Genomic DNA, 24,757 nt, shown 5'->3' on the forward strand with positions numbered 1-24,757 from the left:
AGATTCGGACTTATTCCTACCAAATCCGAGAGAGTCCACCCTATTGCTTTCTTGTTTCTTTTGATGACTTCCAACAACCCCTTCTCTTGCTCCTTGGTCAGGTTACTGTTGACTATTACCGGGAATGTCTCATTCTCCTCCAAGTAAGCGTACTTGAGGCCTGGTGGAAGTGTCTTCAGTTCCTTCTTTGTTCCATTTGTCTCCTGGGGCAAGGGATTTTTTTCTGCAATTTCTGGTAATGCCTCCTTCCCAGACCCAGGAGAATTCTCCAGACTAGCCACGTGAGCCGATCCCTTAGATTTGGCTGACTCGGGACTTCTGCAAAACTCCATGATGGCCTCCGTAAATTCCTCATCTGTCAATTCTGTTGTGTTCATTGCTGCACACCATCCTACAACTTCTCTGTCAATTGAATGACTCAACTCTGAGTTGTCAATTTGTTCCTGTGTCAATTCCGTCTCAAGATATTCTTGGACCAAGGGGTTAATAACATCAATAGCATAGAGATTCTCAACATCTAAAGGCCTTTTCATCACCTCATCTATGCTAAAAGGATATTTTTCCCCATTATAATCCAAGCAAATTGTTCCATCGAAGACATTGATAATGGTCTTGGAAGTACGCAGAAAAGGTCTCCCTAAAAGCACGCCACTAGACTCAGCAGACTCATTATCATTGATCTTGATCACATAAAAATCAGCAGGATATAGAAAATTATACACTTTGACTATGACATTTTCCAACACCCCTTCAGGACAAATGCAAGTTCTATCTGCTAACTGGATCACTACCTTAGTAGCAACCATCCTTACTCCAGTCAATTTCTTATAGATCGAAAGCGGTAAAACATTAATGGACGCCCCTAGATCACACATAGCATGCTCGACCCTGATGTCCCCTAGAGAAATAAGTAATGTGAACATACCTGGGTCGGTGCATTTTGAGGGCATCCTTCTCTTTTGTATCACAGCAGACACATTCTCCCCGATAACAATCTTCCCGTCTGGCTTGGTCTTCCCTGCAATGAATTCCTTAATGAACTTGGTGAAAGCAGGCATTTTTAGGGCTTGCAAGAATGGCAGGTTGATTTCCAATTTGCTAAAAATCTCCATGAGATCCTCTGTATCATCCTTCTTTTTCTTTGCTTCCCCTCGGTATGGAAATGGCTTTGTTCGCTTTACTGCATTTGTAGAAATCCCAACCTGGGTTTCATCAACTCCCCTGTTTCCTTCCTTGCTCACTTCTTCAGGTTCTGAGTCTAGGAAGAATGGGTCGCTCGGTCGAGGTAGGGATCCCTCTAAATCTCCCCTCTGGAGGTCATTCTGAACAAAGATTTCCATGGGTCTAGGGCTATCCCCTTGATGCATCTGACCTTTTTTTCCTTCACTAATTTGCATAGGTACTTCCTCGTCAATTTCCAAAGTCGGTCCTTCATAACCCCGCCCAGATCTCAAGGTGATTTGACTAATGTTTGCTCGGTCCGGTGGTTTGACTGTAGCAGGAAGTTTCCCTTCATTTCCCCGCATCTCATTCAAGGAAACTGCAATCTGGGACAGTTGCTTTGCCATCATATCCATGTCGGCTTTATGTTCGGACTGAGCGTCTTGCAGTTTGTGTACCACGTCAATGTTGGAGTGCAGGTTATTCTGCATGAACTGCTGTGAATTCACTAGGTCATGGACCATGTCATCCAAACTCCTCTGTGGCCTGGAGTTGAATTGATTAGAATTTGGTCCTTGGCCTTGGTTCTGACGATAGTTCCCTTGATGATTGTTGTATTGGTTGCTAGACCCTTGATTCCCCTGATGGTTGTTCTACTGGTTACTAGATCCTTGATTCCCTTGGTGACTCGGTTGGGAATTCTGGTAGTTCCCCTGGTTATTTCTCTGATGAGGTGGCACATAGGAGCTCCCTGGATTGTTCTGATTCCTATTTCCCCAATTAGTATGGTCCTGATTCCTGTACCCCAGTTACAATTGCCCCTCTTGACTTTTCCCTGACCAGTTGGACTGCCTCTCCGGAGGGTGTGCATAATTCGTGAGCTGAAGTGGGGGTGGCTGGCCTTGATCATGGTCAGTCCACCTAAAGTTTGGGTGAGTCCTCCATGGAGCATCCCTCTGTCTTCCTTGGTTCCAACTTCCGTCGGGATTCCAACTTCCCATCGAATTTGCCTGAGCTTGGCACTCCCCTTCGCATGGCTGACTGTAATACGGCTGAAGTTGCCTTTCCTCTGGACCAGGGGGTTTCTCAATTTCTACTGGAGCATACGGATTGTATTTCTCAATTGCATTTAGCAATGCTTTCTCCAGTTTATCGATCCTATCTTCCACCTTCTTGTCATCTTGTTCCATTATTGCATTGGCTGACCCTCTCCTCAATATGCTTCGCGGGTTATCATAGGCTTTCTTCGCCTCGATCAGCCTTCCCAAAGTTTCTCTGGCTTCACTTGCTTTGTTCTTGGTAAAGTTTCCCCCGCTCGAGGAATTCATCAAGTCCTTTGATTCAGGATTTGCACCTTCGTAGAACAGATAGTAGGTCTCCGCTTCTATCATCATGTGGTTCGGACAAGCATCTAACAACCCCTTGAACCTGGACCAATAAGAACTCAGAGACTCATCATATTCCTGCTTGCACTCCTGAATCTATTTCTTCGAGGCATTCGTCTTGTTGGAAGGGAAAAAATAATCCAAGAATTCCAGCTTGAAATCTTTCCATGTGTTAATCGAGTCTAGTGGAAGCCTTAGTAACCAAGTATTGGCTTCCCCTTTTAGCGCAAACGGGACTGCACGTAAACGGTAGTCCTCCTCAGTCGCCTCGTTAGGTCTCTTTTGAATGCTGCACAACTTACTGAACTCGTTTAGGAATTCGTAAGGACATTCGTTCCTTCGTCCAGAGAATGTGGACAAAACTCCGAGCACATTTGTCTTGATATCGATAGACCTCCTACGCGGGTTTGAGACTATGGAATGGGCCGGCTCGCTGTCTAGATGCGCGGTGAGAAAATCTATTTCCTGATCGGGGTCCACTACGTGTGCCATATTCACGTCCTCCTCTTCCTCAGTCTCGGATTGCTCTGTTTCGGTGGACGACTTCGGGTCCTCTTCTCCTGATGAGTTCCACTCCTTCTCACTTTCTGATTCGAACGGAAATGGGTCTCTCGTCCTTAAACCTGACCTGGTGGTGATGGTAGACGTAGATTCCTTGACTCGCCACTTGTATTGGCCACTCCCTAACCCAGATGAGCTCGCCCAACTTCTAGAATGGAAGCCTGCGTTTATAAACTGTCAAGGAGAAAGAAAATAACAGAAATTAAAATATTTACACCAAATCCTTAAACACAATAACAATAAACGCCATCCTTCCCCGGCAACGGCGCCATTTGAAGGTTCTACTAGTCACACTAGTAGATGGGTGGTAGTCACTGTGTGCACAGAAAGAAAATAACAGGTTTCCTAGGTCCAGCAAAGTCCGCTAGATCACACGGTCTAGGAACTCGTTGGTCGTCGGAAAATCCTGGTCGTCGGACACACAGAGCACTCCTTAAAAAAAAAACCCTCAACCACTTTACTAAACCTAGCACAGGGAAATAGGGATCGATCCCACAGAGATGGATGCGTAATAATCATGCTCAAGGATTTGGGGATTGTTTTTGGGTTGGCTGCTGCCACACATTTTTTTTTTTGGTTGAGGAAATTAAACTTAACTTGGGAATTTTAAACTGCTACGCTAACAGCTAGATCTAGGCGAAACAACAAAGCATGCACGGAAACTAAATTGAACAATCTCTAGGTCTAAGAAACTACTCTAATTACCTAGATCTGGGAAATAAACTGACGGTGGGGACCATAACTGAAAAAGCAGAATACGGACGAAAAGCTGAAAAAGAAACAACTAACTAAGGTACTAACTAACAGCGACATCATCTTCTCAACCCAATTTGCGTTAAAAAAACTCAGAAGAAAGCAGCATGAGCGAAATCGGGACAGAGCAGACTGGATTTAAACAATTTTAATGAGTAACAATTAAGAACTAAACAGATCTACGGAAGCTAGACGAAGTAAAACAGAAAGCAAGCAGAAAACTCAAAATCCATGCATTACTCGACTTCCCCTGTTCAGATCCAACCTCGAACGCTAAATCTACTCCGGATCCAAGCGTCCGACACAAACTCCAGCCAAAAGAAACATTTCATAACTTCAGATTCAAACAACAACCTCCGATCAACAACAACACCGCAGATCTACAACCAAATTCCCAGAACGAGCACCAAAGCAACAAAAAAACAGAGATCAACATGTAACTTGCCGAAATAAACTCTCAACAGTAGGATCAGCGTAAATCAACTTGAAATAACACAAATAATACGAAAACTAAAAGAAGTGCATAGATAATCAGTAACATCAATAGCCAAATCGACTTCCAAAAGTGAAGTTCGAACGTAAAGAGTGCAAAACCAACTAAAAATAAAGAGATTGTATCTTCGCCCTCACGCGGACGGTGTTACGACTGAAACTTTCTGAAGAAATTACCCCTTGAAACCGAAACTTCCCCGGATCTCCCATTTCCCAAGTGTATGTTGTGTGTGAGCTAAGAGTGAGCGAAAGGAGTGATATCTTGTGTGTTGCATGCTCCTCTATTTATAGGCATTGAAGTGGGGCCCAGCGAGGTATAGATAGACTTTGTTGCCCTCAGCTATTGACTCCCTTCTTCAAGCCTTCTTTTTCCTTGGATTCTGCTCATTTCTACTTCATTCCTTCGCTAGACTATTTCCTCCAGCATCTCCTAGATCTAGCGATTCTGTCACACACCTGGCTTAGAAACCGTGTTAGACCCAGCAAAATGTAATGTTTTTCACTATATAACCGATGCATGAAATTAGCCTTATCACTGCACTTCTCCAAATTGGCCCCTTCCCTTCTTCTACCTAATCAATCTGTCAGTTCGTCAAGATAGTCTTTTACCTCCCCAATTGTTGGATTCACTCGATCACTCATTCCTCACCAGGGATGTTAGGACCGATTCTCTCATAAGTTATTCCCATACCACTGAAGCGTCGGGTTATGAGAGTTTTCTCCTTTTTACACTTCGTTCTCCCCTTTTTTTACCGGGTCAGGTTACTATTGCCTCTTGCCCTTAGACATATTTCCCCTGGACTTCATCCAGCTTATACCTCCACTTTTTTTCATTCCTTATATTTTTTCCTCTGGACTTTGTCCAGCTTATTCCTCCGTTTCCCCCCTCTTTTTTTCCCTCTGGACTTTGTCCAGCTTATAACTCCTTTACCTGGACTTCGTCCAGCTTATACCTTCATAACCCAATTTCCCTATTTTTCTCTTTCGTGACTCTTCTCCCTAAGCATTCAGTGGTGGCCCCATTTACACGTGTTAGCTCAAAATTATTTTAGGCTTATAACTCGCTCTTATAGTGGGGCTTCACAACTAAGTAAGCTAAGGCATCCTCTATCGTTCTTACTTCATCCAGATTGACTTCGACTTATTAAAGGAAAAGGCTTCTAAGTTGAAATACATCCTATCTTCAATTACTCTCACTAAGGAGATCATGCCGTATTATATTCACCAGCTCATGCGATACAGACAAAACCTAGACTTAACGACTCCTAACATGCTGAACAACTACAAACATTGACTCCCCTCCCCCTCCCACTTCACTCTAGCTTGTCCCCAAGCCATCATCGTGAAGGGGGGAAACAGGGTAGTCAATTCAACACACAACAAACAAATAATAATCATATAAAACTTCTCACACTTAGACCAAGCATTGGGCTAAGTGGGAGAAGGTAAACACATATAGCAAATATTCTCAGAGACACAGACAAAGACATAAAAAAATAGATATAACGGAATGCAGAAATTAAAAGTTACTTGGTCATGGGGGTGATTCACTTCTGGGTCTGGCTCCCTCGAGAGCCAGATTGGGGTGGGATCCCGGGTCGGGTCATCTTCACTTTCTTTTTCGCCGGCAGCTCCGGCTCCTCTTCTTCCTTCTCTTGCTCTGGTTGATCAGACACTGGTTTCTTTAACATCATGGACTTTGACTTGGATGGGATTAACACTGGCTTGGACGCGGATGGGGTAACCACTTGCTTGAGCGGGTGCGGTGGTCGCTGGACGGAGGAACTGCCCTGGCCTGGTTGCTTGACCTCGCTGCTGGACCCAAGAAGCATCTTCGACTGGGTCGAGGGGAGTGTCTTTTCCAACCATTTTAACATCTTCATTATTAGCTCCACAGCCTCCGTCATCCGCTCGTTCTGCTTGCCTGACTTCACCGCCAAATCCGCAATATTACCCCGCAGGGTCCTCACCTCTTCACGATTCCCGCTCAATTCCTTCCTTACCCCTCCAAGCTGTCTCACCATCTCCTTTCACATCACTTGCATTTCCTTCCTCATACCTTGCACGTCTTTTCTCAGCTCCTTTGACCTCTTCACTTGGCACAGCCTCCACCGCCTCCGTCTCCGCTTTCACCTTGTCTCCTACCTCGTAGAAGAAAGTTTGTTTGCCGTGAGCTTGGAGTAACCCCTTGTTGAAAAAGTATTTAACACTGAAAGTCTCCGGGGGTTCGCACATCACGACCAAGGGAGTGGTTTTGGCTATCTTCATGTCAATATTCCGCTTGAGGTAGGCGCCTAAGAGATGGCAGGTATATATATGTCGAGTAGGGTTGCTTGTCATTTGATGACATGCTTGAGCCAGCCAGTAGCCTAGATGCACCTTTACGCCTTTCACCATGCACGAAGTGAAGTAAAGGTCGGTAGTTGTCAGAGCTGAATTTGCAGTTCCCATTAGGTTGTAGCTGATAAACGTCTGGGTAAAAAGGAGGATTCGATCCTCAATGTGAGAGGCCTTAGAGTAGCTGGACTTATTACCCCTGCCTTGGAGTGGGTGACTAGTTCCCATGCTGCTTGTACTTTGAATCCTGGCGTGTTCTTTGGTACGCCAACCATCCTATCATTCCATATGCCTTCATCATCCCCAGCCTTGGTAAACAACCCCATCCTCAAAGACCACTCTCGGAAGCTCATTTCATGTTCTTCGTTAAAAAGCCTGAATGTGATGGAGTCCACGTCGAGGTCAGAAGTGTTCTTTAGTCGGAACGTTGAGAAAAATTCCCGGGCTAAATCTACGGGCACCTTCCCCTAGAGAAATGAGTAATGTGAACATACCTGGGTCGGTGCATTTTGAGGGCATCCTTCTCTTTTGTATCACAGCAGACACATTCTCCCCGATAACAATCTTCCCGTCTGGCTTGGTCTTCCCTGCAATGAATTCCTTAATGAACTTGCTGAAAGCAGGCATTTTTAGGGCTTGCAAGAGTGGCAGGTTGATTTCCAATTTGCTAAAAATCTCCATGAGATCCTCTGTATCATCCTTCTTTTTCTTTGCTTCCCCTCGGTATGGAAATGGCTTTGTTCGCTTTACTGCATTTGTAGAAATCCCAGCCTGGGTTTCATCAACTCCCCTGTTTCCTTCCTTGCTCACTTCTTCAGGTTCTGAGTCTAGGAAGAATGGGTCGCTCGGTCGAGGTAGGGATCCCTCTAAATCTCCCCTCTGGAGGTCATTCTGAACAAAGATTTCCCTGGGTCTAGGGCTATCCCCTTGATGCATCTGACCTTTTTTTACTACACTAATTTGCATAGGTACTCCCTCGTCAATTTCCAAAGTCGGTCCTTCATAACCCCGCCCAGATCTCAAGGTGATTTGACTAATGTTTGCTCGGTCCGGTGGTTTGACTGTAGCAGGAAGTTTCCCTTCATTTCCCCGCATCTCATTCAAGGAAACTGCAATCTGGGACAGTTGCTTTGCCATCATATCCATGTCGGCTTTATGTTTGGACTGAGCGTCTTGCAGTTTGTGTACCACGTCAATGTTGGAGTGCAGGTTATTCTGCATGAACTGCTGTGAATTCACTAGGTCATGGACCATGTCATCCAAACTCCTCTGTGGCTTGGAGTTGAATTGATTAGAATTTGGTCCTTGACCTTGGTTCTGACGATAGTTCCCTTGATGATTGTTGTATTGGTTGCTAGACCCTTGATTCCCCTGATGGTTGTTCTACTGGTTATTAGATCCTTGATTCCCTTGGTGACTCGGTTGGGAATTCTGGTAGTTCCCCTGGTTATTTCTCTGATGAGGTGGCACATAGGAGCTCCCTGGATTGTTCTGATTCCTATTTCCCCAATTAGTATGGTCCTGATTCCTGTACCCCAGTTACAATTGCCCCTCTTGACTTTTCCCTGACCAGTTGGACTGCCTCTCCGGAGGGTGTGCATAATTCGTGAGCTGAAGTGGGGGTGGCTGGCCTTGATCATGGTCAGTCCACCTAAAGTTTGGGTGAGTCCTCCATGGAGCATCCCTCTGTCTTCCTTGGTTCCAACTTCCGTCGGGATTCCAACTTCCCATCGAATTTGCCTGAGCATGGCACTCCCCTTCGCAGGGCTGACTGTAATACGACTGAAGTTGCCTTTCCTCTGGACCAGGGGGTTTCTCAATTTCTACTGGAGCATGCGGATTGTATTTCTCAATTGCATTCAGCAATGCTTTCTCCAGTTTATCGATCCTATCTTCCACCTTCTTGTCATCTTGTTCCGTTATTGCATTGGCTGACCCTCTCCTCAATATGCTTCGCGGGTTATCATAGGCTTTCTTCGCCTCGACCAGCCTTCCCAAAGTTTCTCTGGCTTCACTTGCTTTGTTCTTGGTAAAGTTTCCCCCGCTCGAGGAATTCATCAAGTCCTTTGATTCAGGATTTGCACCTTCGTAGAACAGATAGTAGGTCTCCGCTTCTATCATCATGTGGTTCGGACAAGCATCTAACAACCCCTTGAACCGGGACCAATAAGAACTCAGAGACTCATCATATTCCTGCTTGCACTCCTGAATCTACTTTTTCGAGGCATTCGTCTTGTTGGAAGGGAAAAAATAATCCAAGAATTCCAGCTTGAAATCTTTCCATGTGTTAATCGAGTCTGGTGGAAGCCTTAGTAACCAAGTATTGGCTTCCCCTTTTAGCGCAAACGGGACTGCACGTAAACGGTAGTCCTCCTCAGTTCCCTGGATCTCCAGCCTCAGTTCCTCCAGTTCTTGTAACTGCAATTTCCTTTCTTCTTCACAAGCCGAAGGCTTCATACTCATCTCCTTGACTGCCCAGTACGCCTTGTGCTCTATACCCACGGGCAAGTGGCACATTTTGCCAAATACAAGCCTATAAGGCGACATTCCGATAGGAGTCTTGAAAGCTGTTCTATAGGCCCATAATGCATCTCCGAGCCTCTTACTCCAGTCATTCCTTGAAGGATTAACTGTCTTCTACAATATTACCTTGATCTCGCGATTAGAAATTTCTGCTTGGCCGTTAGACTGAGGGTGGTACGGGGTAGATACCCTATGGTGAAACACCATATTTCTTCATCAGAGCCTCAATAGTGCGATTACAGAAGTGTGTTCCTTGATCTGAGACGATGGCTCGAGGAACTCTGTATCTGTTGAAGATATTGGCCTTAAGAAATTTTGCCACCTCCTTCGATTCACATGTCGTGGTGGCCTTAGCTTCTATCCATTTAGACACATAGTCTACTGCAACCAATATATATGTGTTCCCACAGGATGATGGAAATGGTCCCATGAAGTCCATTCCCCACATGTCGAAAATTTCGTAGGCAATCACCGGAACCTGGGGCATCTCGTCCCTCCTTGAAATTCCCCCTGTCTGTTGGCACCTCTCACAATACTGACAAAATTCGAAGGCATCTTTGTTAAGCGTCGCCCAGTAGAACCCACTATCTAATACTTTCCTCGCTGTCTTCCTTGGGCCAAAGTGACAAAGTGTGGCAATGATTAGGCACATCTTTTTGTTCCCATTCGGGAGTCTGATCACTTGATCTGAGCACATCTTCCATAAGTAAGGATCATCCCAAAAGTAATATTTGGCTTCACTTTTAATTTTCATCTTCTGGGCCCGAAAAACTTCGTCTGAACTTGGCACCTCTCCCGTGACCAAGTAGTTTGCTAAGTCAGCAAACCATGGTTCTGCGTTAAGTATTCGCTTCCCCTTGTCGGATTCTCCTAGACCGGTTAATGCCAAAACTGCTTCTCAACTGATCTGTCTAGGAAAATCCCCTAGATAATACAAATGCTCTTCAGGAAAAGCATCAGGTATGGCCTCTTCCGTTTCCCCTTGATGAATTCTGCTCAAGTGATCGGCTACTCTATTCTCCATTCCTCTTTTGTCTCTGACTTTCCAATCAAACTCCTGCAAAAGCAACACCCAACGGATTAACCTCGGCTTAGACTCTTTCTTAGCCAGTAAGTACTTTATTGATGCGTGATCTGTGAAGACCATAACCCTCGACCCAAGAAGATAAGGTCGGAATTTTTCGAACGAGTAGACGACAGCCAACATTTCCTTCTTTGTGGTATCATAGTTCTTCTGAGCTTGATTAAGAGTCTTGGATGCATAGAAAATCACATAACTTCTTCCGTCTATCTTCTGACCCAGGACAGCTCCCACAGCGAAATCACTCGCGTCGCACATTATCTCAAAGGGGTGATTCCAGTCTGGCGCCCTGATTATTGGTGCTGACACGAGTCTGTCCTTGAGCAACTGAAATGCCTTCTTGCATCCTTCATCAAAGATGAATTCCACATCGTTGTGCAACAAATGAGTGAGCGGTTGCGCGATTTTCGCGAAATCCTTGATAAACCTCCTAAAAAATCCCGCGTGACCCAGGAAGCCTCTTACTTCTTTTTGGTTCGTGGGCTAAGGTAACTTTGATTTCACATCTACCTTTGCCTTGTCTACTTGTATTCCTCTTTTAGAAACCACGTGACCCAGGACAATACCTTCAGTCACCATGAAGTGGCATTTTTCGAAGTTCAAAACTAGGTGCTTCTCCTGGCATCTTTTTAATACTAGGTCAAAGCTGGCCAAACAGGTGTCGAACGAATTCCCGTATACGGTAAAATCATCCATGAATATCTCAATGCATACTTCAAGCAAATCCAAAAAAATACTCATCATACACCGCTAGAACGTTCCTGGTGCGTTACACAACCCAAACGACATTCTTCGGTATGCATACGTACCAAAAGGGCACGTGAACGTGGTCTTCCCTTGGTCCTTCGGGTTAACGTAGATCTGGAAATAGCCACTGTATCCATCAAGGAAACAAAAATACTGTTTTCCAGCCAATCTTTCTAACAACTGATCAATGAAAGGTAGGGGGAAGTGATCCTTCTTCGTGGCCTCATTCAGCTTCCTGTAGTTGATGCACATTCTCCACCCCGTCACCAGCCTAGTGGGCACCAACTCGTTCTTGTCATTCTTGACAACCTGTATTCCAGACTTTTTGGGCACCATATGGACAGGACTGACCCACTCACTGTCCGGAATGGAGTAGATGATCCTTAGAGAGAGCAATTTCAACACCTCCTTCAGAACATCCTCTCGCATATCCGGATTCAGTTTCCGTTGTGCGTCTCGATGAGCCTTCACACCATATGGACAGGACTGACCCACTCACTGTCCGGAATGGAGTAGATGATCCCTACAGAGAGCAATTTCAACACCTCCTTCAGAACTTCCTCTCGCATATTCGGATTCAGTTTCCGTTGTGCGTCTCGATGAGCCTTCACACCTTCTTCTAAACGGATGTGGTGCATGCAGAGATCGTGACTAATTCCTACTAAATTAGAAAGGGTCCATCCTATTGCTTTTCTTGTTCCGCCTGGTGGGAGTGTCTTCAGTTCCTTCCTCGTGTCATTCGTTTCCTGGGGCAAGGGATTTCTTTCTGCAATATCATGTAATGTTTCCTTCCCAGACCCAGGAGAATTCTCCAGACTAGCCACATGGGCTGATCCCCTTGATCTAGCTGACTCGGGATTTCTGCAAAACTCCATGATGGACTCTGTTAGTTCCTCATCTGTCAATTCCATAGGGTTCATTGCTGCACACCATCATACAACTTCTCGGTGGATTAAATAGCTCAACTCTGAGTTGTCAATTTGTTCCCGTATCAATTCTATCTCAAGATATTCTTGGACCAAAGGGTTAATAACATCTATAACATCTATAACATCTATATTTTTCCCCATTATAATCCAAGCAAATTGTTCCATCGAAGACATCGATAATGGTCTTAGCAGTGTGCAAGAATGGTCTCCCTAAAAGCACGCCACTCGACTCAGCAGACTCATTATCATTCATTTTGATAACATAGAAATCAGCAGGATATAGAAAATCATGCACCTTGACTATGACATTTTCTAACACACCTTCAGGACAAATGCAAGTTCTATCTGCTAACTGGATTACCACCTTGGTGGCGACCATCCTAACCCCTGTCAGTTTCTTGTAGATCGAAAGCGGTAAAACATTTATAGACGCCCCCAGATCACACGTAGCATGCTTGACTATGATATCTCCTAGAGAAATGGGTAATGTGAACATACCTGGGTCTGTGCATTTCGAGGGCAACCTTTTCTTTTGTATCACAGCAGACACGTTCTCCCCGATCACAATTTTCCCGTCTGGCTTGGTCTTCCCTGCTATGAATTCCTTGATGAACTTGCTAAAGGTAGGCATCTTCAGGGCTTGCAAGAAGGGCAGGTTGATTTCCAGCTTGCTAAAAATCTCCATGAGGTCCTCTGTATCATCCTTCTTTTTCTTTGCTTCCCCTCGGTATGGAAACGGCTTTGCTCGCTTCACCGCATTTTTGGAACTCCCAGCCGGGGTTTCGCCAGCCGGGGATCTAGGAAAAATGGATCAGCTGCTCGAGGTAAAGAACCCCCTAAATCTCCTTTCTAGAGGTCATCCTGAACAGGAACTTCTCTGGGTCTAGGGCTATCTTCTTGAAACTCCTGGCTCTCCTTCCCTTTACTTGCATGTGCAGATACTTCTTCGTCGATCTCTAGTGTCATAGCCCCTCCCGGATCTCAAGGTGATATGACTAATGTTTGCTCGGTCGGGTGGCTTGACCGTGGCATGAAGTTTTCCTTCATTTCCCCGCATCTCATTCAAAGAAACCGCGATCTGGGACAACTGTTTTGCCATCATGTCCATGGCTGCTTTGTGTTCCGACTGAGCGTCTTGCAATTTGTGCACCACGCCGTTGTTGGAATGCAAGTTATTCTGCATGAACAGTTGTGAATTCACTAGGTCGTGGACCATGTCATCCAAACTCCTTTGTGGCCTGGAGTTGAATTGTTTAGAATTTGATCCTTGACCTTGGTTCTGTCCTTGGGTTTGTCGATAGTTCCACGTAGGAGCTCCCTGGATTGTTCTAATTCCTGTTTCCCCAATTATACGGTCCTGATTCCTGTACCCCAGTTGCAGTTACCCATCTTGATTTCTCCCTGACCAGTTGGACTGCCTCTCTGGAGGGTGTGCATAATTTGTGAGCTGCAGTGGGGACGGCTGACTTTGATAATTGTCATTCGATCTAAAATTGGGGTGAGTCCTCCATGGGGCTTCCTTTTGTCTTCCTTGGTTCCAACTTCCATCCGGATTCCAGCTTCCCATTGAATTTGCATTGGCTTGGCATTCCCCTTCACAAGGTTGACCGTAATAAGGCTGAAGTTGCCTTTCCTCTGGACCAGGGGGTTTCTCATTTTCCGATGGAGCATGAGGGTTGTACTTCTCAATAGCATTCAACAGTGCTTTCTCCAATTTATCTATCCTGTCCTCCACTTTCTTGTCATCTTGCTCTGTTTCTGCATTGGTCGATCCCCTCCTCAAAATGCTCTGCGGGTTATCATAGGCCTTCTTTGCCTCGATCAATCTTCCCAAAGTTTCTCTAGCTTCACTTGCTTTATTCTTGGTAAAATTTCCCCCACTCGAAGAATTCATCAAGTCTTTTGATTTAGGGTTTGCACTTTCGTAAAACAGATAGTAAGTGTCAGCTTCAATCATCCTATGGCTCGGACAAGCATCCAACAGTCCCTTAAACCGGGACCAATAAGAGCTCAGAGACTCATCATATTCTTGCTTGCACTCCTGGATCTCCTTCTTCAAGGCATTCGTCTTGTTGGACGGGAAAAAATAATCCAAGAACTCCAGCTTGAAGTCCTTCCATGTGTTGATCGAGTCTGGTGGGAGCCTCAGCAGCCAAGTATTAGCCTCCCCTTTAAGGGAAAACGGGACTGCACGCAAACGGTAGTCCTCCTCAGTCGCCTCGTTTGGTCGCTTTTGAATGCTGCACAGTTTACTAAACTCGTTTAGGAATTCGTAAGGACATTCGTTCCTTCGTCCAGAGAATGTGGGCAAAACTCCGAGCACAATTGTCTTGATATCGATAGACCTCCGGCGCGGGTTTGAGACTATGGCATGGGCGGGCTCACTGTCTAGATGCGCGGTGAGTGAACCTATCTCCGGATCGGGATCCACTAAATGTGCCATATTTGGGTCTTCCTCCTCCTCAGTCTCGGAATGCTCTGTTTCTGTGGACGACTTCGGTCCTCTTCTCCTGACGAGTTCCACTCCTTCTCACTTTCTGATTCAAACGGAGATGGGTCTACTGTCCTTAACCCTGATCTGGTGGTGATAGTGGACGTAGACTCCTTGACCTGCCACTTGTATCGGCCGCTTCCTGACCAGATGAACTAGCCCAACTTCCAGAATGGAAGCCCGTGTTCATAAACTGTCAAGAAAAACAAAATAACAGAAATTAAACTATTTACACCAAATCCTCAAACGCATAAAAAATTAACGCCATCCATCCCCGGGAACGGCGCCATTTGAAGCTACTTTACTTTTGGTTTAGACCGTGTGCACAGTAAGTAATATCAAGCTTCCTAGGTCCAGCGAATCCACTAGATCACAGGGTCTAGGAACTCACGGATCGTTGGAAGATCTCGATCGTCGGACACAGGAAAGTAGGGATCGATCCCACAGAGATGAATGCGCAATAAAAAGGTTCAAGGATTCGGGACTATATTTGGGTTGGCTGCTGCCACGCAATTTGGGTTGAGGAAATTAAACTAGACTTGGTGTTGAAATCTGCTATGCTAACAACTAGATCTAGGCAGAACAGAAATCATGCATATAAACTGGAACGAGCGGGACAATTACTAGATCTAAGAAACTATTTCCTAAATTACCTAGACCTGGGAAATAACTGACGGTGGGGACCATTTGCTGAAAAGGTAAAGTACGGATGAAAAGCTGGAAAAACAACGAACTAAAGTACTAACTAACATCGACATCATCATCTCCAACAATTTGCATAAAACCATCAGTGAAAACATAGATAGGACGTAAATCGAACGAAGCAGGCTGAATTTAAAGCAATTAAACGAAGAACAATTAAAACTAAGCAGATCTGCGACTACTAGACGAAGTAAAATGAAAAGAGAGCAGAAAGTTCATAATCCATGCACAACTCGGTTTCCCCTGTTCAGATCCACACTTCGGATGCTAAATCCACTCCGGATCCCAGCATCCGAAACAAACTCCGTCCAAATTTATGTCCATAGCTACAGATTCGTCGATCAACCACCGATCAACAACAACAACACAGATCCACAACCTATTTCCCAGATCAAGCACAGAAACATCCAAAACAGAGAATAACATTCAACTTCTGAAATTAAACCTCAAAAACACAGAATCAACGTAAATCAACACAAGATAAACACCATCATGACATAAACTAAATGCATAGATAATCGGTAAGTATCCAGCAACCAAATTGACTTCCAAAACGTTGAAGTTCGACGGAATAAAAGTGCAAAAACTGAATGTAAACTGATTGTATCTTCGCCCTCCGTGAGGATGGTGTTACCACTAACTTTCTCCGAAGATGAACCCTTAACAACCCCAGAATTCCCATTTTTCCCAAAAGTGTGTAAGTGTGTGAGCTGAGAGCAAAATCATGTCTCCGGCGTGTGCTGCATGCTCCTCTATATATAGGCGTGGAAGTGGGTCTAGCGAGGTATGAATAGTCTTTGTTACCCTCAGCTTTTGACTCCCTTCGTCTAGCCATTTTTCTCTTCAACTCTGCTCATTTTCCTTCGCTTTCCTTCGCTAGTCCATTGCCTCCAGCTCTTCCTGGATCTAGCGATTCCTTCACACACCTGGCTTAAAAACTGCGTTAGACCCAGTAAAATAAAGTGTTTTTCACCATATAACCGATGCATAAAATTAGCCTTATCACATCTCTTCCACCTCCTTTCGTAGAGCAACCATAAGATCATGGTTGGTAGGCTCCGCCATCTTATTTACTCCACAAAACACGCAGGTATGCACAACCTGCGGAAACTACTAAAAAGAAAAAAAAAGAAAAATAAAAATAAAATAAAAAATGAACGCTGTAAAATCCAAAGTAGTAAAATTATTCGTTTGAAGATATCACTCCAAAGTGAATTGTCTTCCCCGGCAGCGGCACCAAAAACTTGATGCACTTTTTATTAGCACTAAATAAACCTACAAGTATACAAAGTATATATAGTATAGCTAAAGGTTAGTACCGGATATCGAACACGGGGAAGACGAACACAAAGTGTGTATCCTCTACTAAGACTCAAATACTATATGGAAAAACAAGTGGGTTTTGAAAACTTTTGGAAAACTAAAAACAATAGAAAGCATAGACTAACTAAAAGCGAATAAAACACGGAGAAAGATGATAGAGATAAGGGAATCCCAGGGATGTATGTTCACAGTTATGGTTATACAAAATTCCAACTACAATACCCTAGCACAGTTATTACTTTGATAGAACGAGTCAACTAGCTTATGCTCATGCGATACAAACGTTGATTATAAGATTAGGGTTGTCAATCCTAACACGTAACTCCAAAAAGCTCCTAATGTTAGGATTGGTATACTGAAAAGCATATTTCGAGCATGTTGCACGGATAGAATTGCTTGTATACAATAAATTCTACAATCCACTTTTAACCCAAGGCGAGAAGAAGCAATTTTATCGCATTGATGTTTTCTTGTGCATTTATAAGATGTTTCTCAAACATTTAAATGTATAAGAAGCAAATAAGTCTAATTCTTCTACATAGTAGACTGGTCGTGAACGGCGTTCACAGAAGGTGACACAGTCGGTTCTTTGTAGAAGAGAAATAGAATTTTACAACCTAGATAGGCTTTGGCTACCTATCGTGAAAGGTTGCAGTGTCAGTCCGCATATTTCCTTACCTTAGGAAATAAACGACACTGGTGTGGTATAGCACTGAAGGATCTAACAGTGAGATAAGTCTTTCTTGCTATTTACTGAAAGACGAGGTCTCGGTGATTGTTATTTCTTAATCATTGTTGACATAACATTGAGCATACGATATTGATTATGCACTACTTTGATTTATCAAATGGTGCGGATTTTTTGCAATCCAAGAATCCTGATATCTTGGGTAGTGGTGATCAATGTCTAGAGGTGTTAGTATTGTTATTGCAATGAATTATGTGCTGGGTGAGTCCAGTTTGATAATATCCTCAAGAGGTGTTCGGAAAAGGTTTTATTATTCAGAAACCCGGCCGGTTGGAATTTATTCCAGAATAATAAATAAAGATTTTGAACTAGACAACTCTTGGAAAAAGATATTAATTAATTAAAGTCAAATAGCAGACTTAAATTGATTAATGGATATTTATATCTTTAATACGGGAAATAATAAATTAAAGAGGCAAAGCCCGGATTACTCGTAATTTGGGATTGGACGGGCAGTCAATATTATTATACTATAGTGGATGATAATAATATTATGTTTGGACTTGTATTAAATTGGGGCTCAATTTAATTAGTAAAAGTCCAACAGGTTTGGCCCAAGTCCAATCTCCATGGATCCCTAATCTGGCCCATCATAACTCAATATAAAAGGAGATTAGAAAGGATATTTAATGGGATTTTAACACATAAATTTTCGTGCTCCCCTCTGGGAGTGGACGAAAAAGTCAGTTTTCTCAAAAACTGATATTCTGTCTTCTTTCTATTCAAGCCCTTTTCGATTCTGACAAGCTTTGTCCACCCAAAGGTCATTATCTGAGTTCGGGATACAGATTAGAAGATTTATGGTCGAGTACGAAGATCTTCATGTGGAGAAGGAGCAAGCAATCGTCGATTATTTGGAGAATCAGATCGGTAACCCTAAGCCGTAGAATATCATGAATTAGGGTTTAATTCCTTGTATGCAATTTTGATTGTTTAACATGTGGTTAATTGATCCCATAATCAGTCAAATAGATCCGGATGCATGATTTATTTGTTTATGCATGACTTCCGCTGTGCAAGGGGCACCAAACCCCAGCACCTAAGACCCTTGAAAAGTCCCCACTCTCAATTACCAGTGTCGTTTTAAGGAAAGCTAACTGTAGCATCTACTAAGTGGATCTAACTCGCTAGAACCTTGTCACAGTTATGAAGCAAGTTATATTAAATCATACACAATTGTGTCACTCAATCATGCAACATCAAAACTACTTAGGGAAGAAACAAAGTAAAAACAAAAAGGATATTAAATAGAAAGAGGAATTTGTATAACCAAAGTCGTTACTAACACATCCCTAGAATCCTATGAGTTTAGTTACACATAGATGAATTAGCTAAAAACATAGATTGAAGGGAAGACAATTTGAATATAAAACTAAAGCAAATAAAACCCGTAAGTTGAATCCTTGTTGTTCTTGATGTTCTTGAAATCCTTCTCCAACTCCTTGCACCAATGAAGTACTCTAGGTCTTGATCTCTATGAAGTATTTTGCAAGTAGAAGTCTCTCTTTTGATGAAGCTTGAGGTCTTATTTATAAGGGAAAGCCATTCCTTGTTGTAGAAGGAAAAGATGTCCAAAATATGGTAAATCTGGGCGCAAATCTAGGGCTTCTCGAATTCACCGCCTTTCTTTGGCGGGCCGCCGCACCTTGGCCAGCGGTCGCCACGTTGGAGTCCAGAAAGCCTGTTCCCTCGGCGGCAGACCGCCGCACGTCTTCCGGCGGTCGCCAGACGAGAATTCTCTTCCAAGCACATTTTTCCGAGGCGGACCGCTGTATTGATCTGCCCGCTGGGCGCCGGCGGTCGCCGCACACATCCGCGGCGGTCGCCGGTCGCCGTCTGACTCCATATTTCCAAACTTTGCGTTTTGGCTCCCTTTTTCGGCTCAATTATGCTCATTTTTCACAAAACACGTCAAAATACCAAAATAGACAAAATATGCAAATAATGGACGTGTAGAGTGACTTTGACATTAAAAATAGACCAAACAATGGCCTTTAAACAGTGCAAAATCCGAGCGTATCAGTTCGAAATGGAGAAGAAGATGTTGGAGATGGTTGAGAATCGGATGAGTGAAATTATAGATCAGGTTGCGGTGAAACAAGCGACGAAGGTAGAGAAGATGAAGCAGGCGAACATGGAGAAGATGACGCAGTCAATTGCTGCAATTAGCTTGGAGAATCAACAAAATGCGCTGAAATTCGAAAAGGGGGAAGGATCTAGTGGTGGTGCAATTGCGATTCATGGAAATTCTGCGAGTTCCGGTGAGGAACAGGATGAGTGGGATCGATCCACACGTTACGAGTTTCCTAAGTTTGATGGTGTTGGGTTTGAAGGGTGGATGATACGTGCCGAGTATTGTTTTGAGGTAGCAAGGGTGCCGGTAATGAAACGAGTCAGGGTAGCCGCAATCCATCTCGAAGGTAGGGCGCTGCAATGGCACAGAGGCTTTGCAAGCTCGCATGGTGATCTAGCTTATGTTGATTGGGGATGCTATGTCTCGGCCTTAGCCGCTCGATTTGGAGTGCATGCTTTTGAGGATCCATTGGCTGATATGAGAAATCTGAAGCAAATAGGCACTTTGCAGCAGTATATGGACGATTTTGATGAATTGTATCCGCGGGCTGGAATAAGGGAGGATCAAGCTCTTAGTTTCTTCTTATCGGGATTGGTAGACGAATTACAGATGCCAGTCAGGATGTTCAAGCCTAGGAGTTTGGCCGACGCCTTTTCCTTAGCAAAACTTCAAGAGCTCACGCTGAAGGCTTTAGGGGGGCAAGCGAGGGTGGTGCAGAGTGGGGGATCTTCTTCAGGTTGCCACTACTCAAAACACTAAACCTTTGGCGGTCACGGCAACCAATTACAAACAACAAGGGACATCGGGAGGTTGGGCCAATCCGGGCAATAGAGAGGGACCTCGTATGGGAGTTAGAGCCAGCACTAATTTGACACCAAAAGAACTAGATGAGAAAAAGGCTAAGGAGTGTTTCAAGTGTATAGAGAAATTCACCTCGAACCATCAATGTGCCAAGAGAAAGCCGTCTGTGATACAAATGATACAGGTGGTAAGAGCAAGAGATGAAGGAAGAAGAGGGGGAACAGCAGAATGAGAAGGTTGAGGAGGAGGATAATGGTGTTGATTTGCAACTTTCTCTTCATGCAGTGTGGGGAAGAGATGGGCCACAGATTATGCGAGTACGAGGGACATGTCAGAGGAAAACATTGAGGATATTAATTGACACGGGAAGCACACATAATTTCTTGAGTGCAAAGGTGGCTGACAAGGTGAATGTGCTTTGTTGCAGGTTGCTCCTCTGTAGAGGTTGCTAATGGGCAGGTGCTACAGTGTACTTACAAGAGTAGTGATCTGGCGTGGGAAATGCAGGGGTATTCGTTCAGTGCTAAAGTCTACATCATTCCCCTAGAGTCATACCACTTAATTCTTGGTGGCCAATGGCTGTTAACCTTGGGGGAGATTAGATGGAACTTTGATAAATTGAGCATGAATTTTATGCTGAAGGAAATAAAGGTGACCTTAATAGGGGAATCTTGGCTAGTAAAGAAGGAACAGTTACATGCCCTGCATATTCTGAATCAGAATGAAACAGATGAGCTGGACAACAAGCTTAGCCTAATGATGCCCACAATAGATGAGTTTTCTGGTGGCTGTTGGGAACTGAAGTTGGAAGAAGTTTGGCAAGAGTTGGATCAGATTCTAACTACATTCAAGGATATATTTGAGGAACCAAAAGGGTTGCCCCCAGTGAGGGAACAAGATCACAGAATCACACTCAAGGAAGGGTTCTGATGCAGTCAATGTTTGACCATACAAGTATGTCGCGAAACAAAAGGATCTCATAAAAGAAATGATAAGAGATATGCTACAGCAAGGAGTGATCAAGCATAGTCCCTTTGTAAGGGGAGGCTATTGTCGCATGCATGACTAAAGACGTGAGTATAGCATGCATGCATTGAGCGCATCCTTGTGATAGCAAGAGGTGCATTATCTGAGTACTTAAATAAAGATGACATGGAGAATAAGGCACATGGAAGGCACATGATACATTCTAGTCAGCTCGCTGAGGTGGCGCATCGATGTGGAGCAATGCAATACACGTGAAAAGGGAGTAGTATAAATAGAGGAGTCCACCACCTTTGAAGGCATGTTGAGAGTGTGATTGATCGTGAGCCCTAGGTCGTGGATCCATCGCATCTATCGTTGCTTTCTTATCATTACTTTCCTATTGTTGTTCTTGTTTATGCAATTGTTGATTATCGTTGAATGTTATCAATATAGTTCCTATTGCCTCTGATTCATCGTTGTCGTGTGTGATTGTTGATGATTTCTTTGGAGTTACGTGATATCAGTTGAAATCAGGAGATCTCGAGCTAAGAACGTATCAAGTGGTATCCAGAGCCCTCGATTCCGGGTGGGTTTCGGTGACGCTGGAGTTAGAAATGGAGAATAAGATGTTAGAGATGGTTGAGAATCGGATGAGTGAAATTATAGATCAGTTTGCGGTGAAACAAGCGACGAAGGTAGAGGAGATGAAGCAGGCGAACATGGAGAAGATGACACAGTCAATTGCTGCAATTAGCTTGGAGAATCAACAAAATGCGCTGAAATTCGAAAAGGGGGAAGGATCTAGTGGTGGTGCAGCTGCGATTCATGGAAATTCTGCGAGTTTCGGTGAGGAACAGGATGAGTGGGATCGATCCACACGTTACGAGTTTCCTAAGTTTGATGGTGTTGGGTTTGAAGGGTGAGTGATGCGTGCCAAGTATTGTTTTGAGGTAGCAAGGGTGCCGGTAATGAAACGAGTCAGGGTAGCCGCAATCCATCTCGATGGTAGGGCGTTGCAATGGCACAGAGGATTTGCAAGCTCGCATGGTGATCTAGCTTATGTTGATTGGGGATGTGTTGGGACTACCGCAGCGGAAGATACGGAAAACAAACAGGTCCTTAACAGATCTATTTAGGTGATTATGCATTCGACTCCAATTTCATGCAATAAACATAGATCTATAGATATAACATCAAATAAACACATAATCATGCATATTCGATGTAGATTCGATTGTTACCTCATCTTGATCCATCATAGGATCGAAGTTGCTAGCTGCACCACCCGGAGATCCTTGGTTTATCGACCGTGAATCTTCCAACCTATTCCCTAGTCCTTGATCATCCATCCGTGTGGGCGGATCTTAAATAATCAATAATAGTCTTGAAGAGATCTAGGGAAACCCAATCACAAACTCAATATTGTCTTGATCTAATCCTATGAATTAGGATAGAACAAGAACAAAACAAAACCCTAATTCTCCCACGTGCCAAGGCATGAAAACCGAGGCAAGGAGAGAGGGAGAGAGCCGGCGACAACTACTAGGGTTTAGGGGAGGAGTGTTGTGAATAAATGGTGTGCTAGGGTTTCCACATCTCATCACTATTTATAATGGACTTGTTGGGCTAGGATGGGGATCCATGGAATGACTTAAGTGTTGGGCTCACCCATTAGATAAATTACTAATTAAATCAAATGACCCATGATTTAATATATTATCAATGGAATATTATTTTGTTCCACTAAAGAATAATATTTCACTCCCACTTAAATCACCAAATTACAAATAACTTGGGTCCATTTTATTTTATAATATTTCCCACGTTTAAGATTATCTTGATCCGTCAATTTAATTCTTTTGTCTGCTATGTGACTAGAATTAAATTAATTCTCCAAAGAGTTTTTCTAGTTTGAAACTTTATTTATTATTCGTGGAATAAATTCCAACTGCGCAGATTTCTGAATAATAAATTCCTCTTTCAAACACCTCATTGGGGATCACCCTTTTAGGGATTTAATCATACCACACTGGGCACGCGAATTCTATGAAATAATATTCCAATACCTTCATGTTATTCAATTACTACCACCCAAGATATCATGAACTTGAGTTACGTACAAACTCTCACATATTGATAAGTCAAAGTGGCGTTTGATTGAATAAACAATATTGATATTAATATCATAGACTAGAAAATACTAAACTTTCTGAAATATATCCTTTCAATAGATAGCAATAAAGAATACATTTTGGATTAGGTCCTTTCAGTGCTTTACCACACCGGTGTTACTAATCTCTTCTTAGGTAAGAGAGAATTATCACAAACACCGCAACCGTACCAATAGGTAGCCAAAGCCTATCTAGGTTGTGAATACGTTTTTCTTCTTACTAGATCTGGCCAAGTCCCCTACTGGAAAACTCATGAGGAGATTCATCGAATTTCCCTACTTGACCTTCTTAGTAAAAAGCCTTAGACTTGTTTATCATATTTCAATAATAAACCATTGAAATATATTTTATTCTCATAATTAGGTAAACAAGTGGACGTGGCGTTTCTCGTATACATGCACAAGCTGACTGTACAAAGGCATGTACGCTCGAAGCATCTTTTAGTATACAAACTCCAACAGGATGCTATGTCTCGGCCTTAGCCGCTCGATTTGGAGCACATGCTTTTGAGGATCCATTGGCTGATTTGAGAAATCTGAAGCAAATAGGCACTTTGCAGCATTATATGGACGATTTTGCTGAATTGTATCCGCGGGCTGGAATAAGAGAGGATCAAGCTCTGAGTTTCTCCTTGTCGGGATTGGTAGACGAATTACAGATGCCAGTCAGGATGTTCAAGCCTAGGAGTTTGGCCGACGCCTTTTCCTTAGCAAAACTCCAAGAGCTCACGGTGAAGGCTTTAGGGAGGCGAGTGAGGGTGGTGCAGAGTGGGGGATCTTCATCAGGTAGCCACTACTCAAACACTAAACCTTTGGCGGTCACGGCAACCAATTACAAACAACAAGGGACATCGGGAGGTTGGGCCAATCCGGGCAATAGAGAGGGACCTCGTATGGGAGTTAGAGCCAGCACTAATTTGACACCAAAGGAACTAGATGAGAAAAAGGCTAAGGAGTGTTTCTGGTGTATAGAGAAATTCACCCCGAACCATCAATGTGCCAAGAGAAAGTCGTCTGTGATACAAATGATACAGGTGGTAAGAGCAAGAGATGAAGGAAGAAGAGGGGGAACAACAGAATGAGAAGGATGAGGAGGAGGATAATAGTGTTGATTTGCAACTTTGTCTTCATGCAGTGTGGGGAAGAGATGGGCCACAGATTATGCGAGTACGAGGGACATGTCAGAGGAAAACATTGAGGATATTAATTGACATGGGAAGCACACATAATTTCTTGAGTGCAAAGGTGGCTGACAAGGTGAATGTGCTTTGTTGCAGGTTGCTCCTCTGTAGAGGTTGCTAATGGGTAGGTGCTACAGTGTACTTACAAGTGTAGTGATCTGGCGTGGGAAATGCAGGGGTATTCGTTCAGTGCTAAAGTCTACATCATTCCCCTGGAGTCATACCACTTAATTCATGGTGGCCAATGGCTGTTAACCTTAGGGGAGATTAGATGGAACTTTGATAAATTGAGCATGAATTTTATGCTGAAGGAAATAAAGGTGACCTTAATA

At 43.7% G+C, this 24,757-nt stretch overlaps 1 pseudogene; it reads right to left on the reverse strand.

Annotated features, from left to right (window-relative positions):
• Nucleotides 1–10,091: 10,091 nt before the first annotated feature.
• Nucleotides 10,092–24,757, reverse strand: part of LOC148932515 (uncharacterized) — a 151,366-nt pseudogene continuing 136,700 nt past the window's right edge.

The sequence above is a fragment of the Salvia hispanica genome, chromosome 2 (genome assembly GCF_029641045.1).
Source record: "Salvia hispanica isolate PSC_SH4W2 chromosome 2, Shi_PSC_v1, whole genome shotgun sequence".
In the NCBI taxonomy this organism is placed as follows: Eukaryota; Viridiplantae; Streptophyta; class Magnoliopsida; order Lamiales; family Lamiaceae; genus Salvia; species Salvia hispanica.